Source organism: Glandiceps talaboti, chromosome 5 (genome assembly GCF_964340395.1).
Source record: "Glandiceps talaboti chromosome 5, keGlaTala1.1, whole genome shotgun sequence".
NCBI classification, from domain to species: domain Eukaryota; kingdom Metazoa; phylum Hemichordata; class Enteropneusta; family Spengelidae; genus Glandiceps; species Glandiceps talaboti.
Window position 1 is genome coordinate 8,551,438 of NC_135553.1, and position 19,094 is coordinate 8,570,531.

General features: G+C 35.7%; 1 long non-coding RNA gene across 1 annotated transcript in view; it reads left to right on the top strand.

Moving 5' to 3' along the window:
* The window catches only part of LOC144434866 (uncharacterized), a 45,065-nt gene that overhangs the window by 14,182 nt on the left and 11,789 nt on the right, over nucleotides 1-19,094 (top strand). The window contains exon 2 of the long non-coding RNA XR_013480867.1: nucleotides 10,295-10,380. This is a non-coding gene — a long non-coding RNA (uncharacterized LOC144434866). The remainder of the gene's footprint in view (nucleotides 1-10,294; nucleotides 10,381-19,094) is intronic.

A 19,094-nucleotide genomic window follows, 5' to 3' on the forward strand; every position in this document is an offset into this window, starting at 1 on the left:
GAAATCGAGAGCATGTCAGAACGACAAAATATCATATGGGTTGTTGTTTTTGTCTACCCTCGTACATTCCCTTTGTACTTAACCAAAGATTCAAAAGTAAATGTTAAATTTTGATATTGTGAATTGAAACTTGTCACCCATTATATATTTATTATTGCTTGTAGCTATGGTTTTTAAAAATGAAATTTGATACATAATTACGTTCTGATGATGAAGAAGGAATTGATTTTGATTCCATTGAGATGCAAAATACTAATTAGTTTATTAAAAATTGTTTTGCTTCGAAGGTCATTAATTTGTTGATAATTACATCGTTCAATCATTACCGTGGTTCTTTTGACAGAGAACCTATTTCAAACCTATATGCTAAGTGCTTTAATGCTGTATGTGCCTTTTGCTGTTAGCTTGTTCAAGAAAACTCCACCCCATTCTCAGTTAAACTAGCATGCAGTTGTGTGGTGTTTTTGGCTCTCACCTTTCCCCTACCATGCCCGCCATTTCACTAGGGGCCATTTACTTTAATGAAGCTTCGGCCAGAAACAAGGCACAAATTCTTATTGGAATTTATTTTTTTCAACTGTGAGAGGACGTCAATAGCATCACCATGTATGAATCAAGTCGGGCTATGCGATGTAAACATCATTACCATATTCAATTGCGGTTGAACTCCACTGCAAGAAATTGTAGTCTATTTTTAGAATTTTATAAACTTTTTCTAGCGAAATGCCAGGCGTGGTAGGGGACAGACGAGCGCCAAAACACTAGGCCGATTCTCAGTTGAAATTTAAAGAAGAAAATAAGTGCTCACCGTCTGTCAGTAGATTTATAACCCAATATGGACGCCTGTGTTAACTCTATTGAAGGATGTAGTGTTGTCGACTTCCTGTAAAGCTAGACTGTGAACACTAAAGTTGACTTAAATTAGTACTCAAACGGACCAGTGAAGAGATTTTCATATGACAAGGTGAGCTTTCTAGTTGCTCTTCAATTTGATCGCACCAAAGTTATTACATTCGACCATATTACTACCTGAGGTGCATTATACATTTGATGAATTTTAGAGTCACTTAGTTACGGTACTTTGCTAGGTTTTAACGATGTTGTGTTTTTTACACGTCAATTGAGTGTTTATCTCCCGACTGAATTAAAGTTGTAAAAACACGTCGATTTTTCAAACGATCATTTACGTTGTTTATGATGTTTCCTTCTTTTCTGAATTACCTGTCAGTGATTCATACCTGTTTACGGTCATTTTATCAAGGTTTACGACCTTATAGTGTTCCCAATGTGGGTGCAAGTCACTGCTATATATAGCGTTATTTGGAAGAATTGTATCAATTCATTTCTGTGAAATGTTGTTCTTGTTTGACAATCCTACAGGTAACCCTAAAAGTCAGAAGAATTACTTTTGAACGCTTTAACGTAATATTTAGAGTTTTTGAGACACAGCGGTCGGCTAAAATGTCCTAAATCATCAGATTAAGCAGCTGCAGTTGTCGGAATGATATATCCCTTAACTCATTTAAATGTAAAGCTACAGTCATGTTGCTGAACATGTGTGATCATCAAGAACTTGCTGAAATTTGAAGCATCCTTTCCATGATATTATTGGAGTTAATTACCATAAATCGTTAATTATGCAAATGTCTCTTTAAAGTTAAAAGCTATACCAATAAGCTATATACTATAATATTGAGCATTTGCACTTTGTTACAATCCATGTAAGTACCTCTAGACGTATGCGAATGTTGAATCTTTTCCGAAACTCATCATTTATGCAAATACTCATTAAAGTTAAAACAGAATTTATTGCACACGTGTGCTTTGTCATCAATGTACATACAGAATTATACATTCATAAGTCTAATTACCAAAATAATTATTTATGCAAATTGCTCGTCTAATATTCATAAAGTTTTTAAATGGGTTATGTATTGAGACAACGGCTACCGGTGACAGGTTAAGTATACCATATGGTCCATTGATGTTTAGGCAAATGTGAAATGACTCGACTGAGTTATATACATAAATGACACTTCAAGGCTAAGTGCAGAGTATATAAATTGATGACTTCAGAAGAGGGGCATTTTCTTCGTATGATTCAATGTGTTATTAGCAGTACATTATGGCTGGCCAGAATGTTAATTTCATTCTATCGATGAAAGCAACCCGGACTATCATACAGCCGGCTTTGACAGTTGACGGACTTTGAGGATATTCAAAGATATCCATATCGATGAGTATGGGCAAATGACAGCCAAACAATTATGTTGTACAAAACCAGTTTACCACTGAATCAAAAAGAAATAATACATAGAGACTCCATTCAAATGTAAGCTGACATTCATTATCCAATTTCATTCAAACCTAGCACAAAGTATATGTAGATAGTATAGGCTATTATACTGGGCATGAACAATCGCCACTTTTTTTCAAGACGTAGTCGAATAGCAGCCACATCACAACCATCTTTGTTGTACAAAATCACTGTTCACCACATAACTCACAAACTAGAGAACCCATTTACTTGTTTACCAAATATTACCAAGGGCAAGTTGTATCCAAGGTCACGAAAATCTAGACACATTTTGCAGGTTTTAGACGCTTTGTGAGAAATAAGTATGACGAATTTCTTTCAAATTTTGTTCAAAGTGACAAGGACGAACCTTTTCAATAAGGACAGTGGTTTAGAAATTTGACTGTCGTGCTAAGAAGAGTCATCTATGTGGTCATATGGTTGAATGTATGCATTAAAGCTGATGAAAGAAATTTACTTCTTTTTTTAAACACGTTTCCATTCATCGTTTTAGAAATCAAACCATTCATTGATTGATTTATAAGAAGTTATATTGATCTCGTCGACATCGATAAGGAAATCACAGCCTTCTGAGTGATTCTTTTCAAGTTGCATGAAATACTTTAACACATTAGTTCCCTATAGAACATCAAACTTCAAAACGAAGGCCCTTGGATTTTTCTTCCGTGATTGGTATGTTAGTATAAGAGAAGAACGCCGAAATATCCTATCGCTTTAGGTGTCTCATAGTCATCAATTTTGACATTTTCTCTTAGAAATAATTCAACAGATATCCAACATGCGGATAAGTAGCATACGATACCTGGCCATACGAGAATCGTTATTTGTTATATTATTGTTACAACATTAATCTACGGTCTACTACGCGACGAACGCCTAGACATCGAAAATGAAGCTATGATCACGTGTACCTCACTAAAGTTACCATAGTAACTGCAGCTCAAATGGTGTACCGTATATACGTACTTATTTCAGGATAAATTACAACACTAGTCGAACGTAGAAAACGTAGATATTGGCTGTCGGTCTATAGGATAATCATGCTCTTCATTAGTAGCTAAACCCTGTAATTAAGGCCCATCAGTCCCACGATGAGTTGCTGTTCAGCATTTGCTCTTTCAAGGCGTTTTGGGAATTTAAAGGACAAATTTATAACTGGCGAATTAAAGGCATTTTTCACTCCATTGCACTTGAGCAGAATCAATACACTCTACATTAATGTTTTCAAGATGTCGGTACACTGTAGTCTACTATTTCGAGTGTGAAGTCCAAAAAGGATTGCATAAAAGCGAGCTTTGAGGTATCCTACACCTGCTATTCAGTATACTCTAGAGGTTACATCTTTTGTAGGGTTTGAGTATTTCTCCTTGCCACGACTCGTGTGCTTAATATTATTACAAATGTCTTGTCAGTACATTTTAATTTAACTCCGAGTATACGTTTTCAGTTTCTGACCTCAAAGGCATTTTAAAAAAGAAGATCAAAGCAACGTTATTTTCACATAATGAAATCGTCTTAATTTAATTAAATGAGTTATAATTGGTCGCACAAGTGTATTTGCAGAGTAGAATGTACAAAATAACGCAACCCCTGTTGTCTTTATAGTGTATAACTTATAAGATTACAGAAAGTAGACAACTGTGTATATTAGATATATTATATAAAGTACTCATTTACGTGAGTGAGAAATGTCTTTTCGTCATTCCCGGTGGAGACGACGTAGTATATATTACATGTCATCACATCATTGCGTTGTAAAACAATCTGAAATGAAAAACTTAAGTTACTGCAGCTGAACTTCGCAGAATAAGTGAAAAGGTCTTAAATGACGCAATGTGTATCCCTTGACGTATTATGTGATTGTACTTTTGCATTTTATTAGTAGATAAATAAACTATTAGTGGAAGTCATTCCTTCTGGAATAGAGCTAACATTATCATATTTCATACAAATGTGGATTCTTGACTTAAAGAAGAATCCAACGTTTTAGAGGAAAGCATATGCGCGGCTCTCTATCTGAAGAACAACTTACAGCAAAGTATTCTGAATTTAAGCTTCGGTTTCACCTATGTCATGAAACATTATTTAGGATAGGGTTGCGTATGTGAACCCGGTGACTCCTTAGTCACAAACACAAGATATCGAATTTTAATTACATGAATGCGGAGTCTACCGTGTTGAGACCAAAGGTAGCCAGCTATACTGTTTGTTAAGGTCTCGGTAATGTTGGAGTTTTTTCACTTATCGATGTGTACGACCGACACATAATGTTCCTATTATTCGAAACTCGCAAAACGAGCAGAATACCTACTGTCCCCATGTCCTCATCGCCACTTCTGTTAATTTGAAATAAAGCGAGGGTTGTATTTCATCAGGAAATTAGGTCTCAAGGAAAATAGGAAGTTGATGAAACGATACCTGTCAGTACGTCGCTCAAAGTTTATTGCGGTATGACAACGTTACCTTGGTTATTTCGAACCCTACGTATTTGTGCCTTGCACATATATTGTACACGACTACGAACCACTACTAAAAACCTTTCAGTAGACAGTGAAGATACGACAAAGGAAGAAGAACCGACCTCCCAATGATATTATAATTCCGCCATACCTTGTAGGCATCAGGAAACACATCCAAATTCATTAATACTAAAAACCATCACTATGACTACAGTTAAATTTAAATCTGACACATTTTAATCGATACACATAATATATGGTTTGCCTGCAGCAGTATAAGCTAAAGTTTGGCATCTTGGTGCTATGTCATTTTGTGGTTAGAAGAATCACGTGGGAGAGCTGATATTTCCATAAAAAAAGTCTTGCATATTGAAGAAGAGTAGAGAGTTTACAGTCTGTGTATATTTTCATGTTATTTCGTCACGTTAAGACTTTAGTCGTGGTGTTTTTGAATCGATATTATTATGATCCAAACAATATCACTAAAAATAAATTGAATTTATTATCATTTTCTCCAACTTTCCAGCAATGTAATTTCAAAGTGCATTCAACTGCATAAAACTATTCGAGGCGTCCTTCACAAGGTCTGCAGATTTTCAAGCCGGTTTTAAGTCGAAGAGATCTAGATATGTATGTTATACATGCAGTTTTCCCGTTGTGTAGTACAACTGAGATAATGTTTACGACCATAGTAATGCCAAACAAAATACTGTTTTCCGATAACACGAACTACCCTAGTTTAAACCGCTGACCCTGAACATTTTTACGTGCAAAAAGGTAAGCTTAGGACAATTTCTTTCTAATACCATGTAGATTTTCTTGCCAAGGTATCATTGGTTAATTTTTAAAAAATCACATCCCAGAGAGAAACTGTCCGGCATTCAGCCTATAACAGCATAGTCTGCATAATTGTGTGTGTCTACATCTGAATCTCATAAGGCCTAAAAATATAGTTTGATCCCGGTTACCCGAACCCACCCAGCTTTTCACTGCCGACCCTAAACATTTGTTTACATATTCGAGAAAAAAATGATAAAATCGCGAAAATTGTGTGTGAAGTATCGCGAGAAATAGAGGATGCGGAAACTGACATCGACTTAAAAAGACAATATAAACATGTTCTTCCAATCTGTAATGGTTGTACATCAGATTGGAAGAAGTGGAAAACAAGAGAAAACATAACTACCTGGACTACACACTCGCACAAAAAGAAAAAAGAAACTCTACCTACCCACCTCTTCTGATATTGAGCGTAATCGAAAGCACACATTGTTTAGACTTAATTGTCTTTATTTACTTCTGTTACACCTCATCAACTGTTACGGAACTATTGTCACCAGCAACTTCTTGACATCTTGTCTTTAAGATAAGATAAATCCCACCTATCTACTATATTTCTGGAGTCATGTTAGGTCAAATAAAAAAGTTGTTTGGTTCAGGTTACCCGACCCCCACCTAGGTTTTCACGCCGACCCTAAACGTTTGTTTATGTATTCGCGAAAATCGTGAAGTCTCGCAAGAAATAGTGGGTGCGGAAACTGACATCAACTTAAAAAGACAATATACAACTATTCTTCCAATCTGTAATGGCTGTACATCTGATAGGAAGAAATAAACAACACAGATACCATATGGAAAACAATGGAAAACCTGCACTATAGACACTCACACATGAAAAAAAAATATAAAAAAATAAAAAATCTACGTACTCCACCTATTTTAAAATTGAATGTTATCGGAACCACGCAATTATCTTTTTTTACGCCTGTTGCCTACTTTTACAAATGTCATATTACAGGTGTTATTGGATTGAATGGACACACCGGCCTTATTTTGTAAAATATAATTTAATTATTTTTTGTCCATGGAATTTTAAATATCTGCATGGTCATATATTTGAAATGATGACAATTTTGGTTGAAATTTTGTCTTCCGAACAAGTAAAAAAAAGTCATATTTAAAGATACATGTCTTGGGTCAGTATTTTAATAAGAGTGTTTCTTCAAATATGATGACGTGAAAATACATGGTGCTTATGTATAGCGTTGACTTTAGGATATAAACCTGTATAGAGATATACAGGTTTATATCCTGAAGTTTATTCCTCTACAAATAACCCACCGTCGTTTCTGTCATATATATGAGCAATGCGAAAATAAGGGATCCGGTTTATTCCTTATATTAATAGAGGAAAGGATTAGAAATAAGCACTGGGACGACCCTGGAAAAAAACAACACCGACTTTGATACACGATACCCACGTTTCCCTTTTGTCTGATGGGACAGTGTGATACACAAAACCACACATAAGATGATTAAAGATTAAACGAACTTTTCTGGAAACAGTAAGCATTATGTTCCTGTAGATTTTAAAGCTGCAATGGGACGTGTAAGATTAATGATTAATTTTTTAAACTATCCAGGAACTGAATTATGTATGTTTGAAAATGATATATACACTCCAGTCCAAAATGTAAATGAGAAAAGTACATTCTATAAAATGCATTTCCTATCGATGCGCAAGAATGACTTAGACCGTGGCTCTTACTTGTCCCCCCCCCCCCCCCCGAAGTAAGAAAAGCCGGGTTTACCCCCGTCTCATACATGCCTGCTCTACCATATTGCAACACAACTACACCGTTAACCTCATCGTCATTTGCCAATACACCGTCACGTGGTATTGATCATTTTCATGTTGTTAAACTCAAAATGACGTCATCGGTCGTTTCGAAATGATGGCTCTCCGAGCGTCAAAACAACAACAGAAGACTGATGTCTTCAGATGTGCATGCACTTCACAGCAGCTGCGGATGGATATGGTTTCACCGTCTGCAGACAAGACAAACTTGCCACTCTTACGTCAGAAAAGTACTTTCAAAAAAATGTTAACGAAGTAAGGTTTCGAAGATTGCTATATTGTTTGGGGGACACCCTTCCATGTCTTCGAAAGAAGAGTACTGAGGTTGCATGCGCTGAATATTATCTAGGCAGGCTTGGGGTGAACCACATGCCCCAGGGAAACTGTTGTATGATGTTGCACGAGTAAGGTTTGTCAACATATCACACAATTTACTGCATTATATGCCTGTGACTAGAATACAGTAAATTGATGTGGTGTGTTGACAAAATCTTATCCATGCAACATCATACGTCAGTTTCCCTTGGGCTTGTGGGTCACCACAACATGGACTGTTACGTATAAACATTATGACATGCCTGATTTTGTCGTCAACTCGACAAAACTGTTATGCCATCTCACTATTTTTGTACAATGTATTATTACTGAAGTGTTGTAATGCTTACACGTTTAATTCAAGATTCTCCAACTATATCATAAGAACATACCCTTTTTTCAGAATAATTTAGAATCATGACCTTGACCTTAAACTTTAAGGTCACTTTCAAACTAAATCTAGTTCCATCATGCTACAGTCTGGACAGCAGATATGAAATTTATTATATGGCTATCTGTGTGTTCAAAATACATGCCTTGATATTGATATGTTTCGCACATTACGGAATATGTATATATATATAAACCATGTAGACCTATACTATGGATGTCTGGTACTGTATTTTCTAAATCTACCCTGACTTTGACCAAATTTCAATGTTACTATGGCTCGTTAGAGTATGTGCCTTCAAGGGTAGACCTGTTGCATATTTCATAAGAGTTTCACCATACTGGTACGTTATATAATTACTAGCCTTTTATGATGGCATAGACCATTTCTCTAGAGCTGTACAAGTGTTGAATAAATTCACCGTTTATTAAAAGTAATGATTTACGTGGTTTTAAATTTGTTATATTATTCCCAAGAACTCAATTCCAGTAAGTATATTTGAGTTGATTTGAAATATATTCCGAAAGTCAAGTTACCCATCGTCATATTTGCATGGCTCATAACTTGTTCACCATTTCTTGGCTCCATCACGTACGAGATAGATTATTCCTTCAAATGCATGTGTATGATTCATTGACTGTATTCACAGTTCATAGCATGCGCATCAATCATTTTGACACTAGTACAAAGAAGGAATAGAACAAAAAAGGAAGCGATAGCATCTTTAATTAAAACACAAGATGAATATATTCTGCGTTGTCAAACATGTCTTTCTTGAGAGTCTTGGTCGCTCATTTGCTAGATATAGGGTTTATGATTTCTGAGCCAACTGGAACTCAAAGTGCAATGTGATAAATCGAAGTAATTGCTAAAAAGCAGGGGAACAGTAATCTAGATATATATGGGTGATTTATGGTAAAAGCATGCAGTGACATCAGTAAACTTAGCGGATTTTGAGATGTAACAGGCAATATATAACGTAATAAGAGTATAGAGAAAATATCGTTCTAAATCATATTTATATCTATAATCATGCACAAAATCAAACAACTGGTATTGACGGAACAAAATAACCAATCTTGGTAAACCATACAGTTCTGACCCAAATGTTTCGAAGAGACTGAGCTCCTCTTCATCGGTGGGTCTCCAGTCTCTTCGAAATATGTGGATCAGAACTGTATGAACGGTACGGTATTATTCTATAGAACCTCAGTGCAAAGATGTTATATATATATATATATATATATATATATATATATATATATATATATATATATATATATATATATATATATATATATATATATATATATATATATATATATACGACTTATAGCATCCGTATTTTTTTAAATTAAATTTATAATGCTCTGCTACTAATATTGCATCGAGCACTGTTCTCTCCAGTGGGACACTTATACTTATATGAGTATATATATATATATATATTACTTTGTTTGTGAGAAGATTCCATGTTCTTTGCCGTTAACGAGTTTATTCATCCTTTTGTAATGTTCATTTGCCGACCTCTAATTATACTTGTCTAGCCCCGAACCCACAACTTCACCTATTGCCATGGGCACGATCACTGATACCTCGTGTTTACATCCATTGAGTCTCCAATATCGTTTCAGAGTACTTTTAGCCTCTATTTGGAACATTCATAGTACAGTTGCGGGAGTTCAGCCCTAATGGGACTTGAGGCACACTTGATTTTGAAAATTGGAGATTTTCAGAACAAAAACGGCTACCAAGTTTGCCAATCCACCAAACACTGAAATGGACGGAGTACAAAGGTACCCTTTAAAGCGAACTAAAAGAGGAAAATAGTACTCGGTCACAACTGTGTGACAAAAACATCACTCTTGTCGAAGAATAACATTGCATACGTCATTTGATGATGTTTTAAAAGGAATCATCTTTGTTTCAAATTGTAACTATAGGACATATTAAGGCAGCCCTGCTAATCGGGTAACATAATGACTGCAGAGATCCTTTCACAGATATACGTATATTCCAGTTTCCTACTTTCATTTATCACAGTGAGGTGTTTCAAATATTAGTATGCAGGATGGGCTGAGTGCAACGTTTCACCTTAACAAAATTCCGTGATGTATTGCGCTATTATCTTGTTAAATCATCGCCTTTTAATTACTATATCCTCTTTATTTCAGGCTTCAAGGAATTGGTACACTGTTTTGATGTTGTCGATGTATGTTCTTTTCTTGGAAAATGGATTCGTGAAATTTTGACTCACGAGGTAAGTTTGAAGACCGAATGTTCACCTATCCTTATTGTAACCCTTAATTTTCATGATATATAGGAAAGAGACCCACACATTCACTTGGCTGTCGACTGCCTCATAATTGAATATATGATAGGTAAATTTTGAAAACGTACAAGTTAAATGACTGCTCCTGGTGTTTAATTGTGTTCAAAAAGCCAAATTTTCTCTGTAAAAGACAACTCCCGAGGTTTAATTTGGTTCAAATCATGAGTAAAATATTTCGTGCTCCCCTTTCAGACTATTGGAAATTTCATGCCCCCCCCCCCCTCCCCTTCACACCCACAATTTCTTACGTGCCCCCCCCCCCCCCAACCATAAATTCTGACAAATATCGCCTAATTTCCCCTTTTTAAAGCATTACCGGCAAAATATAACTTGTGGGCGTTAATGAAACAAAGTGTGAAATACTGTTCTCAAAAGCATGTTGTGTACGCTGAATTGTCCGTGAAATGTCGTGACCTGACAAAAAATATATTGATTCAGTAGAATATGCATTATCAGAACGCGGTAAATGTAGGCAGACAATAATTTTACAGTTTTCTTGTTAGTTTTATATTAAAATATTACCGGGAATTATAGTGCGCTTTTAATGGCATAGAGTGTGAGTGAGTGAGTGAGTGAGTGAGTGAGTGAGTGAGTGAGTGAGTGAGAATAATTTTTTGAAAGGTGTTGTGTACTTTGACGTTTGGGATGATGTGTCATCACGTCTGACACCTCATTGTGGTGGCCTAGAAAACATGTAGGTTCTACATCTGTAGTATATCACAGACAAGTAAGCTTACCTGTCTGCGAGTATATGCGTTATCAAACTACAAGTAAGCTGACAAGAACTGTAATCCTAATAATGCATGGTATACTAGGGTTTGACAGGCTAAGCAGACTTGGTGTTTTTTTTCAACACGTTCTTATCTCTGAAATCTACGCATAAAGTCATCTTGTGACCGTTGACAAGCTCACGGTGGAAGAGGGCTAAGAAGTACTGGTCATTGAATTTAATGTTACAGAGTACTTACAATAACTAGCAATGGTAAACTTAATTTCTTGTTGACAGTGAATTAAAAACCACAATGTGGAGAAAACTGTAAAGTTTGTTTCTATATGCTTATAAGGAAAGGGTAGTCAGCATCTATAAACATAGAAATGTAACTCCACTCGGCGGACACAGTTACCGTAGAAGTTGATTTGAACTACTTCATACCTTTGTTGGGGAAAAAGGTTATGCCATTTTGTGTAAGCGCGTTTCTTTACAAACCTCGCTATTATTTTCCATTTTCTAGACCTTCCCTAAACGTCACTGCAAGGAAAAGACTCATATGGTTCATATAGTAATGGTTGAAAGCTGGTTACGTGGATTTGTTCTTTAAGAGTCCGAAAGTACCGGAAAGGTCAAGTTGTAGATAAGCAGGCCATTATATTCGAATTAAAACAGAACTTTGTACGAGACTCCCCCCCCCCCCCCTTTCAGGAAAAGATTGGATAGTATGTTATTGCATAGTCGGCCAACTAAAAACGGTAATTTTCGCTGAGAAAACCGGCCGAATAGTTGATTAAAAGCATGCCAGATTACAAAGGAATACAACTTTGGTCGACTCCCATCTGATATGTATATCCAACTGGCACCAAAGGCTCAATCCGACTAATAGACAGTCCCAGCTAATAAGCACAACGAACTGACTGTATACAAAATCCCCTGTAAGCATCCTTATATCATACAAATGAAACTAACTTTGATGCATGTCTATCAGCAGTGCCATGGAGACACACAAATCAACCGTTTGTGTAAGACATTTTCATCGTTTGTTACTTGAAGATATTTTCCTATCCATTGTAGACAGTATTGATTCCTTACTGCTATATTTCTATGTTTTCAATTATTTGTGACGTAAGGGGTCTAAAAACAATTACAAAATAGAAACATTATGTATTAGGTATTTGATTCGTGCAAAGCAAAACTGGGGTGATTTCTCCAAGAACTCTTCAGGATTAATTAAATTTTGGCGTAAATGACATAAATAAATAGACACTAGACACTAGACACAAGCTGTTGTATCGACGAGAAACAGTAAACCAGATTTAAACTGAATGCCTTCCTTCCGTAAGGGCAAAGACTTTAGAATTTATTTCCTACACACAATGATTGTTGGAATTCAACAGAACATATGTGAATAGTTAAATGTTTTAAGTACCAAATTATACTGAATTTGAAGTATGCAGTTTGAAGATATAGTCAAACTACTGAAAATTGTTAATTACGCAAATTAGTCATTAAAACTAAAAGCTACATTATCAAACTTTACATGGTGCATGAACTTTGTTACCATCAATATATTACCAAATTATATTAAATCTATTTGAAGGGGACATTCTTAAGATATAGACTAATTACTGAAAATAATTAATTATGCAAATGTCTCATTAAAACTGAAAGCTACAACAATAACCTTTTCAGGACATGTGCCCTTTCTTATGTTTAAAGTATGTGCCAAACTGTATTGAATTTGAAGTGCGCATTCGTAAGTTATAGCCTAATTACTGAAAATCATTAATTATGCAAATGAGTCATTACAGCTACAAGCTATAGTATCAAACTTTATATTACACCTACACTTTTTATCATCAATGTATACATCAAATTATATTGAACTTGAAGTGTGCATTATTAAGATATAGCCTAATCACCGAAAACCATTAATTATGTAAAATAGCTCATTAATATTCTTGGAATGTTTACCAAAACCTAATCAGTTCTTGCCATAACCTTGTAGAACACGTATATCGTTTGAATTGAGCCAGCAGTTTTTGAGAAAATGGTGATACAGACACACGGACTTTTCATCCCCAATATCCCAATATATAACCTTCCTTACGGAAGGTAAATAGCCATATATGTGGTCTTTTCCTACTTACTGTTGTTAATGTCAAATGCAAGAAAAAGCTCTTGTCAATCAATATATCTGTTGATTACTCATCGAGCAAGACGTTCCACCAGACTGTGAAATTTGTTTTGGAGACATGGTTGCATAAGTAAACTTTAATAATCTGCTGGATTTTCATTTAGATAAGGACAATGCAAGGCTTACATTTACTCAGAACGAAAATTGCAAAGTCTAAAAGAGGCTGGTAGATATTCTGCAAAGCAATATTCTAGATGTAGAGAAGACATCTATAATCAAATGGAAGGTGGTTAAAATGGCGAAGTTCACAACCTTTCACGAAATGACACTCGGTTTATTTTCGAACTGCATGTAGTGATATAGGAATGAATACCATTTACATGGGAGAAGGTATTAAAGCAAACATGAAGATTATGCCAATCAAAGCAAATGCGAAAGATGACCTCCAATGAAGGTGTATATGGTAATAAGGGAGATATTTCATACTTTTTGCAATACAGTCTCGCTCCAGCGATACATATGCATACATACATACATACATACATACATACATACATACATACATACATACATACATACATACATACATACATACATACAAGTCATTTCAAAGAATGGATTCCAAAATAGATTCTCTGTCTGACTCACTTAAAATAACAAGTGATAATTACTAGCACAGATATTCTTGATTGCATATTTACACGAATACCCCGAATGTCGATCTATGGACATTTGTACCACAATGTTACATTGATTTCAGAGCTTCTGATTTGGCTAAATATCATTAGAACACAAGCTTCAAATTCCATACCATTTAATACATACATTGATGTTAATAAAGCACGCCTGTCCTACAAAGGTTGTTTAGCGTGTCATTTTTAATGAATTACAATAAATTGACGCATACATAGATGGTAACAAAGCGAATCGAGTCCTATAAAGATTTTTGCTATGCTTTTAATTTGCATAAATAATTATTCTAGGCAACCAGCCAACATCTGAAGAACTCAAACTTCAAATTACATACATTCGACACATTCAATGACAATAACAAAGCACACAAGTCATGTTCTACAATGCACAGATTGTTGGTGTAGACTGTCCATAATGGATGACTTTCGGTAAATAGACAATTTTTAAAGAACACAACGTTGGAACTTCATGTAATTCCGATTGATAACAGAAAACAGGCGTCATATATAGCCTTTTGATGAAGTTAGTAATTGTAATGAGTTATTTCAATATTTATGTATATATAGGAACAACGATCAAAAGGAGTTCGTTATGTCTTTGCGGAAGGCTTCAGCGTACATTGTACGTCTGATATTGCCTTTAAATTACTCCAATGCCTGATGTCTGCCTATTCAATATACGACTCTGCAGATGAAGGTCACACAGAGTTGAGTTTGGCTGTACCGCAGTGGGTATATATGAAAACCTACTTACCAGACAGACAATTAATAGCGTTTTGTTGTACATCATTGGTTTGATGGCCAGTAGACATAGACATGTTTAAGTCCCGCATAATATGAAAAAAAGCAATAAATAATGACATATTGGATCTCATTTCTCGTAAAGATTCCATCTGCGAGAGGCATTACATGTAATGCATACGATGTCGGCAGGGCAAAATTATGACCCGACCGTTAGTCGCACGCATACTTGTTACAAGAAGTGTGAATATTATTGAAAAGTTAAAAGTGAAGGCCCATCAACAGCTGAATCGTGTAAGAAAACAAGCTCTTATTATGTGTATACATATGATCATTATATTCATAAATACTGTAACAATAGGTGATAAGTGATCAATTCAGTACACTAACTTTCCCAGCTGTGTGTGTGCCAATGTAAAGATGAGAATCCGTTTCTACAAATGATACAACTTATAATGGCTATTAAAATGACATTGTCATCAAAGCTCTGAAATGTTTTTCGAAAATAAATTGGTGTGAATACCTATCAAAAATATCTGATACATCAATCACCATATCCCTCTATCTACATGTATTTGGTGTAAATAACCAACAAGAAATTAGAGTCAATTGTAGATGAAGGTTTTATAACAATGACTTATATTTATAATTGTTACTTGTCTAATTCTAAAATTTCACCATGATTTATCACCATGACATGAATGAAATGTAGCCTTGGCCTTGTCAGCTTTTGATAAACTTTTTTTTTGAATTATACTCCAGTGCTGTTTGAATTCACCACAGCATCGTCTCGATGTTTTTAGTTGAAATAAGCGATGGCTCGTTAATGGTGACAACGTGTTTGCTTTTATACATATGCAACGTATACGTAAAACCCAAACGAGTAAAGATAACGAATAGAATATTTGTCGTTTATTTGTGTTTCGATCCTTGAAGCGAAAATCATTGACGTAAAAAGCAAACTTACTGAAACATGAGACAAATTGTCATACATTAAGGTTTATTGGCAAGCGGACAGTTTAGATAAAGCTAGAGAATGAACGCCATCTATATTTATAAACTAAAATACATCAATTGATGCAAAAGCACACCCGTTTACCAGTAATAAATGATGTTGTACATGCGACAGTTAGTGCTAGCTTATAGCTAGATTTCGAAATGTAGTGTGTATGTATGTGTGATGTGTACATATATATATGTGTGTGTGTGTGCGCGCGCGCGCGTGTGTGTGTGTGTGTGTGTGTGTGTGTGTGTGTGTGTGTGTGAGTGAGTGAGTGAGTGTTGGAAAAGACAAGCAGTCTCCAGTTTAAAGATTCTAAGATTCCGCTTTGAATATTGTTGGGTTCTTTCCAGTTCATTTCTATTAAACATGTTTCAGCAAAAGTCGGATGTTATACATGCACTCTTGATGGGGTGGAACCCTTTTATCCCCTGGTGTGTCAATTAGTTTCATTGGCTTCTATAATCAGTATGCTGTCAATTAATTACTACTCTACCTTTTTGTGCTCTATCTTGGCAATGAAGTACTTTGAAGGGGTTCTAGGACAAACGCCCCCGGACAAATGCCCCCCGGACAAAGGACTTCAAGTTCAACGGCCTTTACGTGCAGGTAGTTGTAGTTTTAGATTTTGCAATTTTGCAATTATTCATAAATTTCCATTCTTAAACATAGAAGCTATCAGTCAAGCCATTGCCAAGTTATAATGACTATAATAATATATACATTAACCTCTTCAATGACTCAAATGAAACCATCCATGCATGTGTTTTCGTCAGATTGGATTTGATAATTACACTCATTAACACATTCCAATGACCCCTTCTTTCTCTATCTCGAATCAATGTTTGCATTTCTAAGGATTTACTGGGCATGTGACCTTTTAGTTATGAAGGATATTCGGTATTGTTTCATAAATCTTATTAAATATACGTAAAAAAGACATAACTTCATTATTCATTTTGTTACACATTCGCAGTGTCCGAACATGTTCAAGGTTTGATAATGATTAATACTGCGGCGGCTATGTATTTGCATCATTTCTGTTTTTCGTAATCAGCGCGCACAGATTGCATAAATGTTTCAACTTTGGTTCGAATAGTGATTGATTTATTTATTGCTTATTTGAACAACACGAAATTTACATTTTACAGATTCGATTCGGATCACATCTTATTGATTCGAATCTGAATCCAAATCGACATCATTCTTAGTCTTCAGCTTTGTAAATGTATGGGATATTGATTCCTTCGACGTTCAAAACATATGAAGTACAGTCTACGATATGGGGAATACATACATTCCTCTGCTAAGACTAAGACTTACGGGGTTATTTATTAGCCATAACATTACCTATTCTCATTAGCTGCCTATAGTTTAGGATGTGTGCAAGGTTAGATGTTCTAATAACTTCACGACAACGGGTGGTTTACATGTAAGAACACACATTGTGTGTGCGGTTGTGACAACCGTTGTTTAAATAGCTTTATGGTTATTAACACGACATGGCCTATAGTCTAATGTTTCTTGAGCATCCAGTAGCCTCGTAAACATCCATGGCGTAGTAAACATTTCGAGGCAAAGGGGAAGCACATTTACACAAGTGATGTAGAATCTGAGATGATATTGCTTAACCTTGTTGAGTTTGTATGTTCAACGTGTCACTCGATAGATAAAGAGAAAGCGCGGCTGGAATAAGCCTTAGAGCTAGCTTCCTTATCGATTTCTTCCACACTCTGTATCTGTAAAGTAGCTTACACAAAATGTTCTTTATCGATCCTTCTATGTTAAGCCTAACTTTATCATTATCACTCGAATGCAAATTGTGTTTCTATTAGTTAGTAAGACTGCTGTGGAAGGGCAGCTCACAATATGATAAGTGTGTTTTGTTGCCTTGTTGGAAGGTTTATGTGATGTGATGTGATGAGTTTTTTTTGGGGGGGACCAAAAAGAGGAGAAAGGGATTCTGGACCCTATGTTTATGTTTCCCCTATCGTGATTAAATGACAACATCACTTAATTGTTGATGTCCAATGGTTTATCCGACTGAAAGCCTCAACCCAGACCAACTTGGTGAGTGCTCGGAGAGTCCATGACACAGTTTTGTCATTCTAAAAGTACGATGATTCTTTCGTCTATAGTGGTACAGATCATCTTCGGATGGTGTTGTGAAGTCCGGCATGTGCAGGCTTGGTGAAATCACGATCAGAGAGTATAATATTTTCATCATACCGGGGATGATATTCAGAATGGTTGAATTTTGAATACTCAGCGAGAAATATCTATTTGAAGGCAATTTTAATGATGTAAAATATCATAATAGTCACACGTGTGCACAAATTCACACAAAACATGTAGTTTAGACAGACAGACAGCCAGACTGACAGACAGACAGACAGACAGACAGACAGACAGACAGACAGTTTGCGGTCGGGCGTGCATGGGTGCACTCGCGCGCGCAGTATGTATTTTATACTCTATAGTTTAACATGCTCTTACGTACGCTGTTACAGTAACATTTAGCTTTGATCAAGTTGATTTTATAATGAATCAACTACACTCATGAACGATGGTTGAAATATTGCTACAAAAACGTAATGGTTATACACATATCAGAGAGTGTCGAGGGGCCTACTCGAACAATCACCTCAATCAAATGGCTGAGACTACCACCTTGTTGACCTTTAATACCCAGGGGTGTTTTGCGTCATTTAGTGTTATTCGCATTTAGCAATAATCAGTTCAACCATGGCAGAGAGACGTATTTGTGGTGTATGACGCTCGTAACAATTATATGTACTAATTATCATGTACGTATATCAGTACTGTCAATTAACTATTATATATGCACACACACAGACACACACGTATACAGACACACAAACACATATAAACAACTTCTTCAAATGATAAAAGTTAACAATTTTGTCCCTTTGCTAGTCGATGTAAATTGACAATGTCGCAATATGAGTTCCTTGACGAAATGGAATTTCTTCTTGTTGAATGTTGCTCTTTAAATTGACGATGACCGATTTTGAATTACGGGTTGTTGTTTTTCTAGAAAGCAAGTTTGTGAACACTCTGGTGTCTGTACTTATTCGGTTGATAAGAACTTGTCAAACACTCACATTATAAAGAGACATTAGCTGGGAAACCATCTTTGCATCACTCCTATTGCATATCACGATTGATTATTCCTAGTGTACATTGCATATATGATGGATGATAGTAAGTGACTCTAACTATCAGGGAGAATATTTCACATAGAATTTATTGTCAAAACTATTCATAAGGACACTATTATGCCACCATGTCGTACAGCTGGGTAATCACAAGTACATTAGTAGCGGCTATAACAGTACA